This window comes from Bos taurus, chromosome 5, assembly GCF_002263795.3.
Source record: "Bos taurus isolate L1 Dominette 01449 registration number 42190680 breed Hereford chromosome 5, ARS-UCD2.0, whole genome shotgun sequence".
NCBI lineage: Eukaryota > Metazoa > Chordata > Mammalia > Artiodactyla > Bovidae > Bos > Bos taurus.
The window spans coordinates 77396184-77413474 of NC_037332.1; the positions used below are offsets into that span (position 1 = coordinate 77396184).

The 17291-nt window shown below is 39.8% G+C and overlaps 1 protein-coding gene across 5 annotated transcripts in view; it reads right to left on the bottom strand.

Annotated features, from left to right (window-relative positions):
- The window catches only part of FGD4 (FYVE, RhoGEF and PH domain containing 4), a 243680-nt gene that overhangs the window by 176818 nt on the left and 49571 nt on the right, over positions 1-17291 (bottom strand). For 2 of the 5 annotated variants that reach the window (XM_024992560.2, XM_059887006.1), the window contains exon 1: positions 1-16284. This exon is cut by the window's left edge and continues 12975 nt beyond it. The exons of 2 other annotated variants lie outside the window; for them this stretch is intronic. The gene's annotated coding sequence lies outside the window, so the exon portion shown is untranslated. Of the gene's footprint in view, positions 16285-17291 lie in introns of those variants that run through there. One more of the 5 variants, XM_059887007.1, reaches the window with a different exon arrangement.

Genomic DNA, 17291 nt, shown 5'->3' on the forward strand with positions numbered 1-17291 from the left:
GTGGTTTATTACACTTCAATAATAACCAAAACACGGATGCCTTTCAGTGGTATATTAAATGTCACTTCTCTCTAATCATAAAAGGCTAGATAATTATGAAGAAATGCAATGAAAACTTTTTGTTCTAAAAATTTAATGTGCAACATGGACAGACATAGAGGTCATCATACTAAGTGAAACGAGCCAGACAGACAAAGACAAATATCATATGATATCTCATATGTAGAATCTAACAAAAACAACAACAAAAAGATACAAATGAACTTATATACAAAACAGAAACAGACGCACAGACATGGAAAACAAACTTATGGTTACCAAAGGGGAAAGATGGGGAGGATAAATTAGGAACTTGGGATTAACATATACCACTACTATATATAAAATAGATAACCAACAAGGACCTACCATATAGCACAGGAAACTATACTCAATATTTTGCAATAACCTATGAGGGAAACAAATCTGAAAAAGAATATTATTGTGTTGGCCAAAAAGTTCATTTGGGTTTTTCCAATAAGATGTTACAAAAACCCTCAAAGAACTTCTGGCCAACCCAATATACATATAATGTGTAACACAACATTTTAAATAAACTATAATTCAATAAAAAAAATGTATATATTATACCTAGGATCAATTTAACAGTTATTTAAACAAATAAAACATACCTTCTAAGTCTATGGAATATTTTTTTTTGAGAGTCTATCTTACAGACAGATCTTAGAGTCTGTCGCTAATAAGGACAAAAACCTTAGAGTTTCCATTTTCAGTAGAAAACAGTAAGCACCTATACATTAGGGAGGACTAGACAGGGAAGGAGATCTTAGCAAGGCATACCAGGGGTACAGACAGAACTGAGGAAAGGCCCTGCTTATCAGGTAAATTCCAATAGGAATTCAGAAATCAGCAGAGGAAAATACACAGACACCAATCTGTGCTAATAGCCAAGGAATTCTCAAGGCACAGTCGCAAGAGTGAAGATGGCAGGTCTTCCAAAGCCTATTGTAATAGCAAACAGCAAGATTTTTACCATCAGTATCTCCAAAGAGAAACTATAAGCTCTGCCTTCTCCTGTGCTGATGCCACTGCTGCCCTCTGCTTAGCTATTTTGGATTTAAAGGGCCCTCAAACATCTGAGCCATCACCCTGATTTCAGTCCATCCTGTGGATGACTATCATGGCATACAGGGAGGCTGGAGACTTTCTGCATCTTGAGAATAGAAACAATAAAGGTAAATTCTTCAAAAGATGGTAGTAGTATTATTTTAAATTTCATAGAACAGGGCTTAGAAGAGTTCTAATCACATAGTAAACTCTCAACATCCAACACTGTCAACAAATTACATTTGGTAAATTTGTTCAATTACAAGTGCATCTGCCCTAAAAACAATAACTTTCAAGGAAAAAAAATTTTTTTAAATATCAACTCAGAAGCCTATTAATAGGGAACTGGTTTAAACAAACTAGTACAGCTATAAAGCTATAAATACTATGCTGCCTTAAATGAGATGATAAAAAATGAAGAGGATTTTAAAAGATTTGATGTGGAAAATTTCTAATATAAGTGAAAAACCAAATTGAAAAACACATATAATTCCATTTAAAAATAAGTATATATTGTTATTATATATGCATAGAAAAGAATTTCTTAGAGCCACCAGACTAAACAGCACAATCTGGGTAGGGATTTCACTTTCTACTTAACACACTGCTATAACATCTGGGGTATTTTAAATTTATTTTAACAGCAAGCACAAATGACTCTTACAATCAGAAAAACATTAAAATAAAGACACACAGATTCTTCTTAAAACAAAGCATGTTTTTACCTGAATTAGTTCACGAGTTTTCAGTGCTTATTTTTCTTTGCACACAAGCAGCTCAGATCTGTTTTTAGAACAGTGTCAGGAGCTGCTTGCTATATGAGCTGTTTCCTGTATCGGGCAGCTATTTTTAATTAATGAATATTTTGTTGTAAAAGTTCATGGGAAGATAAAAACACTATCATTGCTGCAAGTGAAACTAAAGAAAAGCTTATTCTGCAAACTAAAATGAAATATTTAAGTCATAAAAAAGTACTCCATGTTAAAAAGTATTAAGGTACATAGCATTTAATGTTAAGCACTTTATTTCCACTGTGATATTGAGATAAATTGGATCATTTAAAAATTCCTGAAGGAGTAGACAGCATATTAAAAAGCAGAAACATTACTTTGCCAACAAAGGTCCATCTAGTCAAAGCTATGGTTTTTCCAGTAGTCATGTACAGATGTGAGAGTTGGACCATAAAGAGAGCTAAGCGCCGAAGAACTGATGCTTCGGAACCGTGGTATTGGAGAAGACTCTTGAGAGTCCCTTGGAATGCAAGGTTTTTATTTTCTTCCAAGGTTTATGAGATAAAATGGCTCAAAAGATAGCTGCTATGTAAAGAAATTATATTTTTAATCTATCCAATCCCATACTCGAACAGCATCACAAGGAGTCCTCTGGAGGGTCAGTAGCAGTTGAGAGTAGGTTGGAATGCAATGGCTAGTTAACAGAGCCAGAATTCCCAGGTCCCACCCAAGACACTTTCCCACAGAATGAAGATGGGATTTTCCTGTAGACCTAAGAGAAGGTTCTAAGAAGGCCTCACTGCACTGGGGATGATTATGCGCAGTCCAATCACAAAAACAAAGGTTTACTGTTCTCTTGCCAACCTATAACCCTCACAACAGGTGGCAATCCACCCAATTATGCTAAACTCTACCCACACACTCTTCACTCACCACTTCCCTAGATTCCTTACATTTGTAAACTGCTTCACAATTTTTAAGTGCTCTCTTATCCATTAATTTGATTCAAACAGGTTATAAGATATCTACCCAATGTGTTTAGTTACAACTGAATTTGAAAGGAGTTCTAAGGATGGAACAGGGCTCCCAATATCCTCTAAGGAGGCCTTGCTTTTAGCACATCCCATGGCAGGGGTGAGGGAGTTAATTATATGCATCAACATGGAGGGTGTTTGGGAAAAGATAAACATTTTAATCAGTGAACTCCATGTAAGCAGACTGCCTTCCGTAATGTGGGTGGGCCTCATCCAATCAGTTGACAGACTGCATAGAGTGAAAAGACTGGCCTCCCTGAGCAAAAAAGAATTCTTCAGCAGCCTGTCTAGATTTCACCTGAACCACTGGCTTGCCTGGGTCTCTGCCTGCTGGCCTTTGGACTGGAGCTGCACCACCAGCTCTTCTGGGTCTCAAGTCTGCCAACCCATACTGTGGACTTGGACTTGCCAGCTTCCATAAATACGTGAGCCAATTCCTTATAACATATATGTGTACACATGCAATCTATTGGTTCTGTTTCTCTGGAGATGCCTAACTAATACAGGAGGTCCCACAGTTTAATAACTACACTGGAAGAATCACTCAGTGAGGGACAAGTGGCTTCTCCTAACTAGGGGATGCCTGACCTTTCTCCCTCCCATGGTGCTCTCCAGCAAACAGTACTGTTTGAGGATGCATGAATACGCCTGGAATAGATACACACCTTATTATTTCTTACTTTTTAGATACCTAGGAAGAGAAATGAGTCCCGAAAATGGTTCACACTCTGCTCAAAGTTTAAAATCACAAATATAATATAAAAATCACAAAATTAGCTAGGTAAGTCTCAGCAATGCCTGCTGAGGTGACTGTGGAAAGGAGAGTAAAAGAGAAAAAGTAAAGGTGACAGTATCGGAAGCACAATGACCTTTGACTCAGGGCATCACACACATTATTCTCTATTATAGATAACTGAATTATTCATGTCTGCCTCATAATATCTCAAATACTTCTCTAGTTACGGAAATTCTCTACCCAGTTCTTTTAAAATCTTCATCAACATTTAGCGTGGGTCATCTGCTTAACTAGACAAATGCACCACCTTGTGGTTATGCTTCATCCTAAACTCCCCATCCTCCAGAGGCTGCCTAGTCTGGACATCCCCCCCACCTCGCATGCAGCAGCACCACAGAGGAGCCCTTTACCTCAATCCTCTCATCTATGACAGAGCTACTTGTACTTCTTGAGCAACACTCTGGCCCCTCCCTCACCTTCCCATGAAGGTAGTGCCTACAGCCTACACTGACAATTTTAATATTTGTACTCACTTTTCCTTCAAACCAATGGTTTGAAATATTTTTGCATATAAACTTTTACAAAATATACTCTCTCCCACTTTTTATTGTCTTTACCCCCTTGTCTTTGCCTCCGCTATACAATGTATCCTTCACCATGGCCAATACATCTCTCCAGCTTTAATTGCGTACACAAAATAGAGTTGTAGATAGAATAGATATTATCACACAATTTAGAGATGAGGAAAGGGGCAAAAAGAGATGAAATAACTTGTGCAAGTTTAAATTCTAAATTAATGGTAATCAGGGCCCATTTTCTATGACCTGTTACTTGAATGTCTATTAAATAGAATGGCAATATAACAGTTATCATATAGCTCCTAAGATGGTAGAGAAGGACATGCGCTCATCTTCTCTTGCAAGAACACCAAAATTCCAACTAGCCGCTGATTAACTATCAACAGGTAAACAGTGGATCCCACCGAAAAAAGATACCCCACGTCCAACAGCAAAAGAGAAGCCCCAACAAGATGGTAGGAGAGGAAAATCGAATTTAGAATCAAACCTCATATTCACTAGAGATGTGCAAATGAAACTTTCTGCACAACAGGTCCTACAAAAAGGAGCACTGAGCCCCACAAGACACTGAGCCAAACCTGCCTTTGAGTATTTGAGTATCTTCTGCGGAAGCACGGGTCAGCAATGGCCTACTATGGGGCAAGGGGCACTGAAGACAACAGTCCCGGGATGCACGCATACTACCATAAGTCCTTTTGAAGGATGTCACCATTACCACCATTACTGAGGCCAAACTACAGGGAGGGCATACATATCCAACCATCAGCAGAAAATCAGATTAAGAATTTACTGAGCTTGGTATTTTCCAGGCCCTCTACACTATTATATAGCAACAGTCCCAATATTATGTCATATCTATATTCATTAGATAAATCATCACCTCCTGGAAGTCAAGAGATATCTGGACTAACAGGCAAATTTGGCCTTGAAGTACAAAATGAAGCAGGGCACAGGCTAACAGAGGTTTGCCAAGAGAATGCCCTGGTCATAGCACACACCCTCTTCCAACAACACAAGAGACGACTTTACACATGGACATTATCAGATGGTCAATACCTAAATCAGACTGATTATATTCTTTGTAGTCAGAGATGGAAAGAAGTTCTCGGTCCAGTTCAGTTCAGTCACTCATCATTGTCCAATTCTTTGTGACCCCATGAACATCAGTACACACCAGGATTCCCTGGCCATCACCAACTGCTGAAGCTTACTCAAACTCATATCCATAGAATCAGTGATGCCATCCAACCATCTGATCCTCTATCACACCCTTCTCCTCCTGACTTCAATCTTTCCCAGTATCAGGGTCTTTTCCAATGAGTCAGTTCTTCCCATCAGGTGGCCACAGTATTGGAGTTTCAGGTTCAGCATCAGTCCTTCCAATGAATAATTAGGACTGATTTCCTTAGGAATGATTGGTTGGATCTCCCTCTTATCCAAGGTCTCTCAAGAGAATTCTCCAACACCACTATTCAAAACCATCAATTCTTTGGTGCTCAGCTTTCTTTATAGTCCAACTCTCACATCCATACATGACTACTGGAAAAATTGTAGCTTTCACTAAATGGTCCTTTGTCAGCAAAGCAATCTCTATGCTTTTTAATATGCTGTCTAGGTGGCCATGGCTTTTCTTCAAAGGCTTGGAGAATTTTGAGCATTACTTGGCTAGCGTGTGAGATCAGTGCAATTGTGTGGTAGTTTGATCATTCTTTGGCATTGCCTTTCTTTGGAATTGGAATGAAAACTGACCTTTTCCAGCCCTGTGGCCACTGCTGAATCTTCCAAATTTGCTGGCATATTGAGTGCAGTACTTTAACAGCATCATATTTTAGATCTGAAATAGCTCAACTGGAATTCCATCACCTCCACTTGCTTTGTTCCCAGTGGTCCCTAAGGCCCACTTGACTTTGTATTCCAGGATGTCTGGCTCTACATGAGTGATCACACCATTGTAGCTATCTGGGTCATGGAGATCTTTTTTGAATAGCTATTCTGTGTATTCTTGCCATGTCTTCTTAATATCTTCTGCTTCTGTTAGGTCCATACCTTTTCTGTCCTTCATTGAGCCCATCTTTGCATGAGATGTTCCTGTGGTATCTCTAATTCTCTTGAAGTGAACTCTAGTCTTTCACTTTCTAGTGTTTTCCTCTATTTCTTTGCACTGATCACGGAGGAAGGCTTTCTTATCTCTTCTTGTTATTCTTTGGAACTCTGCATTCAAATGGGTATATCTTTCCTTTTCTCCTTTACCTTTCATGTCTCTTCTTTTCTCAGCTACTTGTAAACCCTCCTCAGACAACCATTTTTCCTTTTTGCATTTCTTTTTCTTGGGGATGGTCTTGATCACCACCTCCTGTACAGTGTTACCAACCTACATCTTCAGGCACTCTCTCAGATCTAATCCCTTGAATCTATTTGTCACTTCTACTGTATAATCATAATGGATTTGATTAAGGTCATATGTGCATGGTCTAGTGGTTTTCCCTGCTTTCTTCAATTTAAGTCTGAATTTGGCAATAAGGAGTTCATGATCTGAGCCACAGTCAGCTCCCAGTCTTGTGTTTGCTGACTATATAGAGCTTCTCCATCTTTGGCTGCAAAGAATATAATCAATCTGATTTTGGTGTCGACCATCTGCTGATGTCCATGTGTCGAGTCTTCTCTTGTGTTGTTGAAGAGGGTGTTTGCTATGATTGGTGCATTCTCTTGGCAAAACTTTTAGCCTTTACTCTGCTTTGTTCCATATTCCAAGGCCAAATTTGCCTGTTATTCCAGTTATCTCTTGACTTCCTACTTTTGCATTCCAGTCCCCTATAATGAAAAGGACATCTTTTTTGGGTGTTAGTTCTAGAAGGTCTTGTAGGTCTTCATAGAACCATTCAACTTCAGCTTCTTCAGCATTACTGGTTGGGGCACAGACTTGGATTACTGTGATATTGAATGGTTTGCCTTGGAAATGAACAGAGATCATTCTGTCATTTTTGAGATTGCATCCAAGTACTGCATTTTGGACTCTTTTGTTGACTGTGATGACTACTCCATTTTCTAAGGGATTCTTGTCCACAGTAGTAGATATAATACTGAGGTAAATTCACCCATTCCAGTCCATACAAGTTCACTGATTCCTAAGATGTCAATGTTCACCCTTGCCATCTCGTTTGACCACTTCCAATCTGCCTTGATTCATGGAGCTAACATTCCAGGTTTCTATGCAATATTGCTCTTTATAGCATCAGACTTTATTTCCCTCACCAGTCACATTCTCAACTGGGTGTTGTTTTTGCTTTCAGTCCCTCTCTTCATTCTTTCTGGAGTTATTTCTTCACTGATCTCCAGTAGCATATTGGGCACCTATCAACTTGAGAAGTTCATCTTTCAGTGTTCTTGTTGTCTTTTCATACTATTCATGGGGTTCTCAGGGCAAGACTACTGAAGTGGTTTGCAATTCCCTTCTCCAGTGGACCCCATTTTGTTAGAACCGTCCACCTTGGGTGGCCCTACATGGCATGGCTCATAGTTTCATTGAGTTAGACAAGTCTGTGGTCAATAGAAAAGCTCTATACATCAGCATAAACAAGACCAGGAGCTGACTGTGGCTCAGATTATGAATTTTTTATGGCAAAATTCGACTTAAATTGAAGAAAGTAGGGAAAACCACTAGACCATGCAGGTATGACCTAAATCAAATCCCTTACGATTATACAGTGGAAGTGACAAATAGATTCAAGGGATTAGATCCGAGAGAGTGCCTGAAGATGTAGGTTGGTAACACTGTACAGGAGGTGGTGATCAAGACCATCCCCAAGAAAAAGAAATGCAAAAAGGCAAAATGATTGTCTGAGGAGGCCTTACGAGTAGCTGAGAAAAGAAGAGACGTGAAAGGTAAAGGAGAAAAGGAAAGATATACCCATTTGAAAGCAGAGTTCCAAAGAATAGCTAGGAGAGATAAGAAAGCCTTCCTCAGTGATCAGTGCAAAGAAATAGAGGAAAACACTAGAAAGTGAAAGACTAGAGATCACTTCAAGAAAATTAGAGATACCAAGGGAACATTTCATGCAATGATGGGCACAATCAAGGACAGAAAAGGTATGGATCTAACAGAAGCAGAAGATATTAAGAAGAGATGGCAAGAATACACAGAAGAACTACACACAAAAAAAGATCTTAATGACCCAGATAACCATGATGGTGTGATCATTCACCTAGAGTCAGATACCCTGGACTGTGAAGTCCATTCAGCCTTAGAAAGCATCACTACAAACACAGCTAGTGGAGGTGAGTGATGGAACTCTGACTTACCTATTTCAAATCCTAAAAGATGATGCTGTGAAAGCACTGCACTCAATATGCCAGTAAATTTGGAAAACTCAGCACTGGCCACAGGACTGGAAAAGGTCAATTTTCATTCCCATCCCAAAGAAGCCAATGCCAAAGAATGTTCAAACTACCGCACAATTGTACTCATTTAACACATTAGCAAGGTAATGCTCAAGATCTCCAAGCTAGGATTCAACAGTACATGAAGCAGAACTTCTAAATGTTTAAGCAGGATTTAGAAAAGGCAGAGGAACCACAGATCAAATTGCCAACATCTGTTCGATTACAGAAAAAGCAAGAGAATTCTAGAACATATACTTCTACTTCACTGACTATGCTAAAGCGTTTGACTGTGTGGATCACTACTACTGTGGAAATTTCTTAAAGAAATGGGAATACCAGACCACCTACCTGCCTCCTAGGAAATCTGTATGCAGATCAAGAAGCAACAGTTAGAACTGGACATGGAACAATGGGCTGGTTCAAAATTGGGAAAGGAGTACATCAAGTCTGTACACTGTCACCGTGCTTATTTAACTTTTATGCAGAATACATCATGCAAAATGCCAGGCTGGATGAAGCACAAGCTGGAATTAAGACTGCAGGGAGAAATATCAATAACCTCATATATGCAAATGACACCACCCTTATGGCAGAAAGCAAAGAGGAACTGAAAAGCCTCTTGATGAAGATGAAAAGAAGAGAGTGAAAAAGCTGGCTTAAAACTCTACATTCAAAAAATTACGATCAGGGCATCCTGCCCCATAACTTCATGGCAAATAGATGAGGAAACAATGAAAACAGTGACAGACTTTATTTTCTTGTGCTCCAATATCTCTGCAGATAGTGACTGCAGTCATGAAATTAAAAAAGACTTGCTCCTTGGAAGAAAAGTGATGACCAACCTAGATAGCATATTAAAAAGCAGAAATATTACTTTGCCTACAAAGGTCCATCTAGTCAAAGCTATGGTTTTTCCAGTAGTCATGTATGGATGTGAGGACTGGACCATAAAGAAGGCTGAGTGCTGAAGAATTGATGCTTTTGAACTGTGGTGCTGGAGAAGACTCTTGAGAGTCCCTTGGACTGCAAGTAGTTCCAACCAATCCATCCTAAAGGAAATCAGTCCTGAATATTCATTGGCAGGAATGATGCTGAAGCTGACACTCCAATACTTTGGCCACCTGCTTGAAAGAGCTGACTCATTAGAAAAGACCCTGATGCTGGAAAAGATTGAAAGCATCAGGAGAAGTTAGTACAGAGGATGAGATGATTGGATTGAATCACCAAGTCAATGGAGGTGAGTTTGAAGAAGCTCTGGGAGATGATGAAGAACTAGGAAGACTGACAAGCTACAGTCCTTTAGTGATGCAAAGAGTCGGACAGGACTAAGCAACTGAACAATAACAGTGAGAGTTATAAAAGGCACAGGCTCTTAAGTCAGATTATACTTGCTCTGTGTGCTGTGTGCTTAGTTGCTCAGTCGTGTCCAACACTTCGCAACCCCATGGATTGTAGCCCACCAGGCTCCTCTGTCCATCAGGATTCTGCAGGCAAGAATACTGGAGTGGGTTGCCATGTGCTCCTCCAGGAGATCTTCCCAACCAAGGGAATGAACCTAGGTCTCCTGCATTGCAGGCGGATTCTTTACCATCTCAGCCACCTGCTCAACCACTTACCAATCAATATTAAGCTAAACTATTAGTGGTTTGGTTTCTTTACGTATAAAATCTGAAACAATGGTATTACCTTCACATGGGTTTTAAAATTTCATGAGATAAAATGGTTAATGAAACACTTTGAACACTGTGTAGCACACTGGATACTCTCAATACACTTTATCCACCTTATTACTATTTATGAGCTTTCCAATGGATATAAAATATTAATGCCCTCCTCACCTTGTCCTTTTTTTCTGTAAGTTTTTATTATTATTATTATTTTTGAATTGAAGGATAATTGCTTTACAGAATTTTGTTGTTTTCTGTCAAACCTCAATATGAATCAGCCATAGGTATACATATATCCCCTCCCTGTTGAACCTCCTATCTCCCTCCCCATCACAGTGTCCTTTCTCTTTAATCTTTTGTAGAATCATGAATTTCAGCTGGATGAGACCAAACATATAAAAACCAAGGTTAATTCATTGTTTATTGACATATCATGTTTCACTCGGTCACATGCAAAATTTAAGTGCTCTAAAAGAAACTTGGGGCAGAAAAGAAAATCATATTAAAGAATACTTCTACCTGTCACTGGCTATGTGAAATAGCTGGTAAGTGCAGAACTTTACTTAACCTTTCCCTCCCTCATGGGATTACTCCGTTGCCTCACGTGATTATTCTGTTGAAAATGACAAAACAGTCTTGACAAGGCTACACTCTAAACCCAAGCAAAAAATACATTGTGAATTATGAGGTCTTCTTCCTCTACCATTTTTAACCTTGGGCCTTTACTCAAAACACACAATTACTCTGTCCAAATAGATTAATGCATCTGCAAAGAAGTCAGCCGGTGGTCAGAAGATCCAAGCTCTTATTTAAATTCTCACACAAGCTTTTCAAATTTTAGTGTTGCCAACAATATCACCACCACATGCCCCGCTACTTCAGAAGTTTTCAGAAATAAAACAGGGAAGATGACAAACCAAAAAACATAGGTATTTACCACAGGCTTCCATCTTTGTTCACAAAGAGGGAAAAAATTATATTTGTGGGGACTACATCAACATTCCTCAAAATTAAAGGCATCTTAAATATCTGAAGTACAAAGTTGAGAAGAATGGTTATTTACCTTTAAACAAGGATAACTGAATGATACTTTCTTATGCTTTATACTCTTTTTAAGACTCTCCTCCCCCCACCAACAAGGATCATTTTTTAAGTTTTCTTAGTATTTGTTACAATATTGCTTCTGCTTTATGTTTTGGTTTTGGGGCTGCAAGGCATGTAAGACCTTCTTGGCTCTCCAACCAAAGACTGAACCCACACCCACTGCATTGGATGTCAAGGTCTTAACCACTGGACCACCAAGGAAGCCCCTCTTGTGCTATATTCTTTGAAGTAACTTGTCTCCCAAAGATTTAGTATTTTAAGTAGTATTTAATCCATAAGAAAAGTACTCTTGGTATCAACATTTTAAATTATGAAGGTTTTGGGATCAAGATTTTTGGTAATAAGACAGACCTGGGTTATTACCTGAGAGTAGGAGAAGCTCTACTCTCTCCCATACCTATGTGATTTGAACAAGCTAGCTAAGCTCTTGAATCCTTCGATTTTATTTGTTTGCTTGTTTTTCAGTGGTGATGATGGTTTTGAATAAATACGATAATTTCATCTCTTGTCTCACAGGGTTAGGGGGAACAAATGAGATCACACACCACAAGTTATGAACAAAAAAACACCAGTCAACACTACTGGCCTATTCTATCAGCAGCTGAGGCAGCAATCTGTTTCATTCAACAATTCACACCTTATAGCATAATGAACTATGTTCAATATCCTGGGATAAACCATAATGGCAAAGAATATTTTAAAAATGTATAGATGTGTATAACTGGGTCACTTTGCTATACAGCAGAAATTAACACAAATTAACACACATAAGTCAACTATATTAAAAAAACAAAAAAAAAACAAAAAAACAGTTCACACCTGAATTTCCAAAGCTACCTCAAGTGGGTCTGTTAGATGATGTGGGTTAACATAAGCCCACTGATCCAAGAGCTGCAAGAAATGAGGTTAAAATTGACCCACAAAAGAAATATAGGGTGAGTAAAAGTTTTAGCAAAAACGTTAACTGTGTCTCACAGAACCTACACTGCATTTTCTTTCTGTTCTCACTGCCTTTAATCATAGGTAGGGCACAGTTAACTGTGAGGTGAGCTGATAGAAATGTCAGTACTCCTCAAGTACTACTGGAAGCACTTACATGTTCTAAGAGGTATAACCTTCTCATCTTATTTTGAATTTGACCCTGGATTTGCCAGGCTGGAAGGTCTTTAGTTAAGATGGAAGAAAAAAAAGAAGCCTAAAATTAATGTTTTCTTATCTTTCTTTACAGCATAAGATTTTTCAAACTGTGGTCACATCTTATTAGTGGATATGACAGAAAACAGTAGAGTATATAAACACACAGAAAGGATTAACTTTTATTTCAGACACAAACACAGATGTACAAGCACACACAAAGTACTAGGTTATGGTTAAAAAGTTTGAAAAATCAAAGTTCACTGCTGTGACAAAGAAAAGGAAGACAATTTCTTCTTGAGAAGAAAGTTTTCCTTCCCATTTCAGCATGTTGGTTCCAACTAATAATTAATATGCCCAGATAACTAACATATTTTAAAAACAAAGAAACAAATATGAGGGGCAGCTTCAGAGGGAAAAACATTTTATTAATTGCAGGTTATATGCCAGGCACACATATAGGCTTCCTTTTTTAATTTTCACAATTCTTTAAGTATCACAATGTGGTAACTGCTATGACTTTATAGCTCTGCATTTTAAGTGACCGTCTAATGAAGGTTGTTTCCTTACTGTCACAGGACTGGTAAGTTAGTCATTACCACCTGTTGACCAGACTGCTTTGGGCTGCAAAGGGGTCTATACTCAGGACTATGGAAAGCCAGAAAGCAGAATCCAAAACATCTTCTAGTCTCTATTTTTCCTCATAAATAGGCTTCACTTAAAATAATAACTTAATTGGTACAAAACTGTAATTCAAAGAGCAAGACCAACCAGTGACTTGCTGTGAAATCCTGGAAAAACCAACTTCTATGGACATCTATTTGCTATCTATAAAATAGTGATAACAATGCCTTACCAACTTGATGGTAGAGCTCTGCAAAGTTTCTAAAAGCTAAGATTTCATGGTTCATGCTTTTAAGACCATACATTCTAAATACCAACTTCTATCACCAGAAACTTTATTACCAGGGGCAGAATTAAAATCAGTAGTAGAGAAATACACTCCATGTCTCAAGTTCTTTCCAACTGTGGCACCCCAACCGACCACGCCATATCTCCCACCAGTGAAGTATGTCTGAGCAGGCTTCCTAACCTTACACATCTGCCTAGAATTTTTGCTTCTGTCTTGCCACCTAGTGGCAGCAGGATTCACATGACCATAGCAAATGCTGACTCCTGGTGTTCAAGAGAAAGAAACTGAAAGTTGATCAGTTGTGTCTGACTCTTTGCAATCCCGTGGACTATACAGCCCATGGAAATCTCCAGGCCAAAATACTGGAGTGGGTAGCCTTTCCCTTCTCCAGGGGAGCTTCCCAATCCAGGGATTGAACCCAGGTCTCTCCCACTGCAGGCAGATTCTTTCCCAGCTGAGCCACAAGGGAAGCCCAGAGAAAAACAGGTAAGGGCCATTTCCTGAGCCAACAAATTTTTTCCTCAGTCACCAGGCAGGAGACGCAAACCTGGGAGCTCTCTCTGCTCTCCTCACTGGAATCTGGCCTTCAGATGCCTCCATCTTCCAAAACTTGTCTTCATTAAGAGAAATTTCATGAGATGAAGTTTTATGAAGAAAAACTTCAACCTGAGAAACCATCGAGTATTTGCAAGCATTTTTTTTAATGGTAAAATATATAGATGGGATCCTAAAGAGACTAAAAGACCCATACAAATAGAAAATGAACTCTTAGAATTTATCCATCTATTACACTCAAGGCCACAGCTCTGGAGTGTGATGGGGCATTCACAACTTAGCATATAAGAATAGCACCCCAACAACTATTTACATAGGCTCACGGGCCCTGATGAGACTTGCTACTACTTAATAAATACATCTCTGCATTTACTGTGCAAAACTTGTCAGAACTTCCCCTTACTGATTTATTTGTATCCAGGGCCTCCTTGCCTTATTCAAAGCTAAGCTCTAGAAATGCTTACTTATTTAAAAAAGAGGAAAAAAAGTCTTCAAACTTTTAACAGAACCATTTGAATCAGCTCTAGCTTTCTACAGGTCTCAGTTGGCTCCCACTTACATTCAAAATAGAAAAGCTATCTGTGAGCAGTCCCCTCATGGTTAGCTTTTTCATGTAGGACATTTCATTTCCTCAAGTTGCTCCTTCTCCCAAAGAAAGGAAGCACAGCAACTATCCCCTTTGCCTCTTTTTAATTAATTGCTTCACTGATAGCTACAAAGGTTTAGAAAGAGAGAGAAGGGAATCTATTCTTATTAAGAATCTACTCAACTATATTTCAACTAAATAAGCCAACTACATTTAGAAAAGAAGAATTGAATATGTGACAAACACCAAGTTAAGACTATTTTATATATAGGTTATACTTTTCAAGAAAAAGCAGTGCAACAGTTCCAAAATCAGAGATCAATTCCCTGTGTCAGTTACTAGAGGTTTACGACCTTGAAATGCTTGTTATTTATATTCTCTGGAGCCTATTTCCACCAGTGTAAAATGGGGATTACTACATTCTATTTTTACTAAACATCAAAGCACTGTGCCAGTGAAGTGCTGACTGCATTCTCTCCCTTACTATTCCCTGCTTCTGCTTTCTTAAAGCAATGGGGAAGAGGGTGGGGTTGTACAGTCCCATGCATCTTAGCACTTATAAACTGCCTCCAGCCTTTTGTTTGTTTTTAGAAATATTTGGAATTAAGCTTCATTTAAGAGCGGCTTCCTCAAACATCAAAAAGAAGGCAAATTTTAGTGCATGGGAGGAGTTCAATAGTATTTCCCTGGGACTCAAATGGTAAAGAATTTGCCTGCCATACAGGAGACCTGGGTTCAATCCCTGGGTTGGAAAGATCCCCTGGAGAAGGAAATGGCAACCCACTCCAGTATTCTTGCCTGGAAAATTCCATGGACAGAGGAATCTGGCCGGCTACAGTCCATGAGACTGCAAAGAGTCAGACACGACTGAGCAACTAACTTCAACTTTTTTCAGAAGTTCAATGGCATTCATTTTAAAAAGTGAGAAAACCCTGGAGAGAATATATAAGCAAATAGTGAAAATTAATGACCTTAAATCAGGAGAAAACAATATAATAACAGCAATTAATTACTGAGTACTTAAAAGTTTTGCATGCACACTGTATTTGACACTCACCAGAAAAGGCCAACCAAGGACCAAAGTGTGAAGGCTTTTAAGGCTGCCACATTGGAAACAGAGAAACAAATTCTATACCAATTTTCCTATGACATATGTAGTGTTTATTTTTATTAACCACCTACCACTGATATAATGCAGAAACCAAGTCAAATCTATAACTAAAAAAGTCCAAAAATACCAAAGTCACAGCCCAAAGGGAAGGATAATAGTCACAGGGCAAAGGGCAAAAACCAGAAACAAAAGAAGCAGTTACTTCCATTTCAAAAAATACCCAACATTCCTGAAATTACCCTAGGAAGTTTTCTGTTCCCTTTAGAGCATCTTTCAGTGACCTGTGCAAATAGGTGGATTCAAATTCCACTCTGCTAGTTGTATAAATTTACAGCAGATAAATCACCTCACCAAAAAAAAAAAAAATTCGAAAGAGAACAAGATGGCAGAGGAGCAGATGGACAAGGAGTACATCTCTCTCCACAGATACATCAGGAACACACCTTCAGACACAGAAGGGCATGCAGAACATCAGTTGAGAGCAGCCAGGAGTACCTGACCAGAGGAAAAGAAGATATAGAACCACGGCAAAACTCGGTAGGACAAAGGAACTAGGGGGAAAAACAGGAGTGTTAGTAGGGCTGGCCCTGCCCTCAGCCAGTGGGGAAACTGAAGCAGGGTCTGATCCCCACAGTGGGGCAATTGTCCGTGTCAGAGGAGAAACATTTAAGGCGGAGAGTGAAACAGCTGATCTGTGACAGCCTAAATGGAATGATAATTAGACAGTCCTTGCTGCAGCCATACATACCCCAGACAGGGACGTAGGTTCCCTGGAAGGTGCAGTAGCTGGGAGCTGGAGTTTAGGGATTGTGGAGCAATCCCAGGGTGAGGGCTGCTATTGACTGCAGAGACAGATGGAGGGAATGTGAGGGAGGAGACTGTGGTGGAAAGTCCGGCAGCCTTGCATAGTGGGTGGAGCTATCACCATAGTCTCTCTCTCCCCACATGCCAGCATCAGCAGCTGAACAATAGAGAGGCTGGCCCATCAAACATCTGACGCACTGAACCAGAGTAGAACCCGGCCCAGGGTGCTCCTTTAAGTGACTGATGTGCCAAACTAAAGAGCAGGACCACACCCAGGGGAGCCCCTCTATGTGCCTGACACGTCAAACAACAGAGAAGGACCCCAGGCAAAGGAGCCCTCTAAGTGCCTGAAGGGCTGAACTACAGAGAAAGACTGGCCAAAGAGGCCTTCTGATCGCAAGCTACAAGAGGCTCAAAAAAAGACTCTGATAGGGCCATAACTCCTGCAGCAGAGACAGTCCATGTCCCTGCATACTTGGCACTGCCAGGGTCCCTGCAAGTCAAGCAGCTGTGCCACCTTCATGCTCAATTCTCACTGGGGCAGAGCTGCCACAGGCAAAGAAGTTTTACGTCTATGCGCATATCCGACTCTTTGCAACCCTGTAGACTGTGGCCTGCCAGGCTTCTCTGTCAGGGACGGGATTCTCCAGGCAAAAATACTGGAGCGTATTAGCCAATACAAGTTGCTATACCCTTCTAAAGCATTACAGTTCCTGCTGCCTTAGCTGCCAACTCCCCTGAGTACGTGGTATGAAGCTGCCAGAACCCCTGCAATCCAAGCACCTGCCCCACCTCCACACCTGGCCTTCACAGGGGCAAACCCAAGTCCTCCAAGGCAGCCTCAGGAGAAA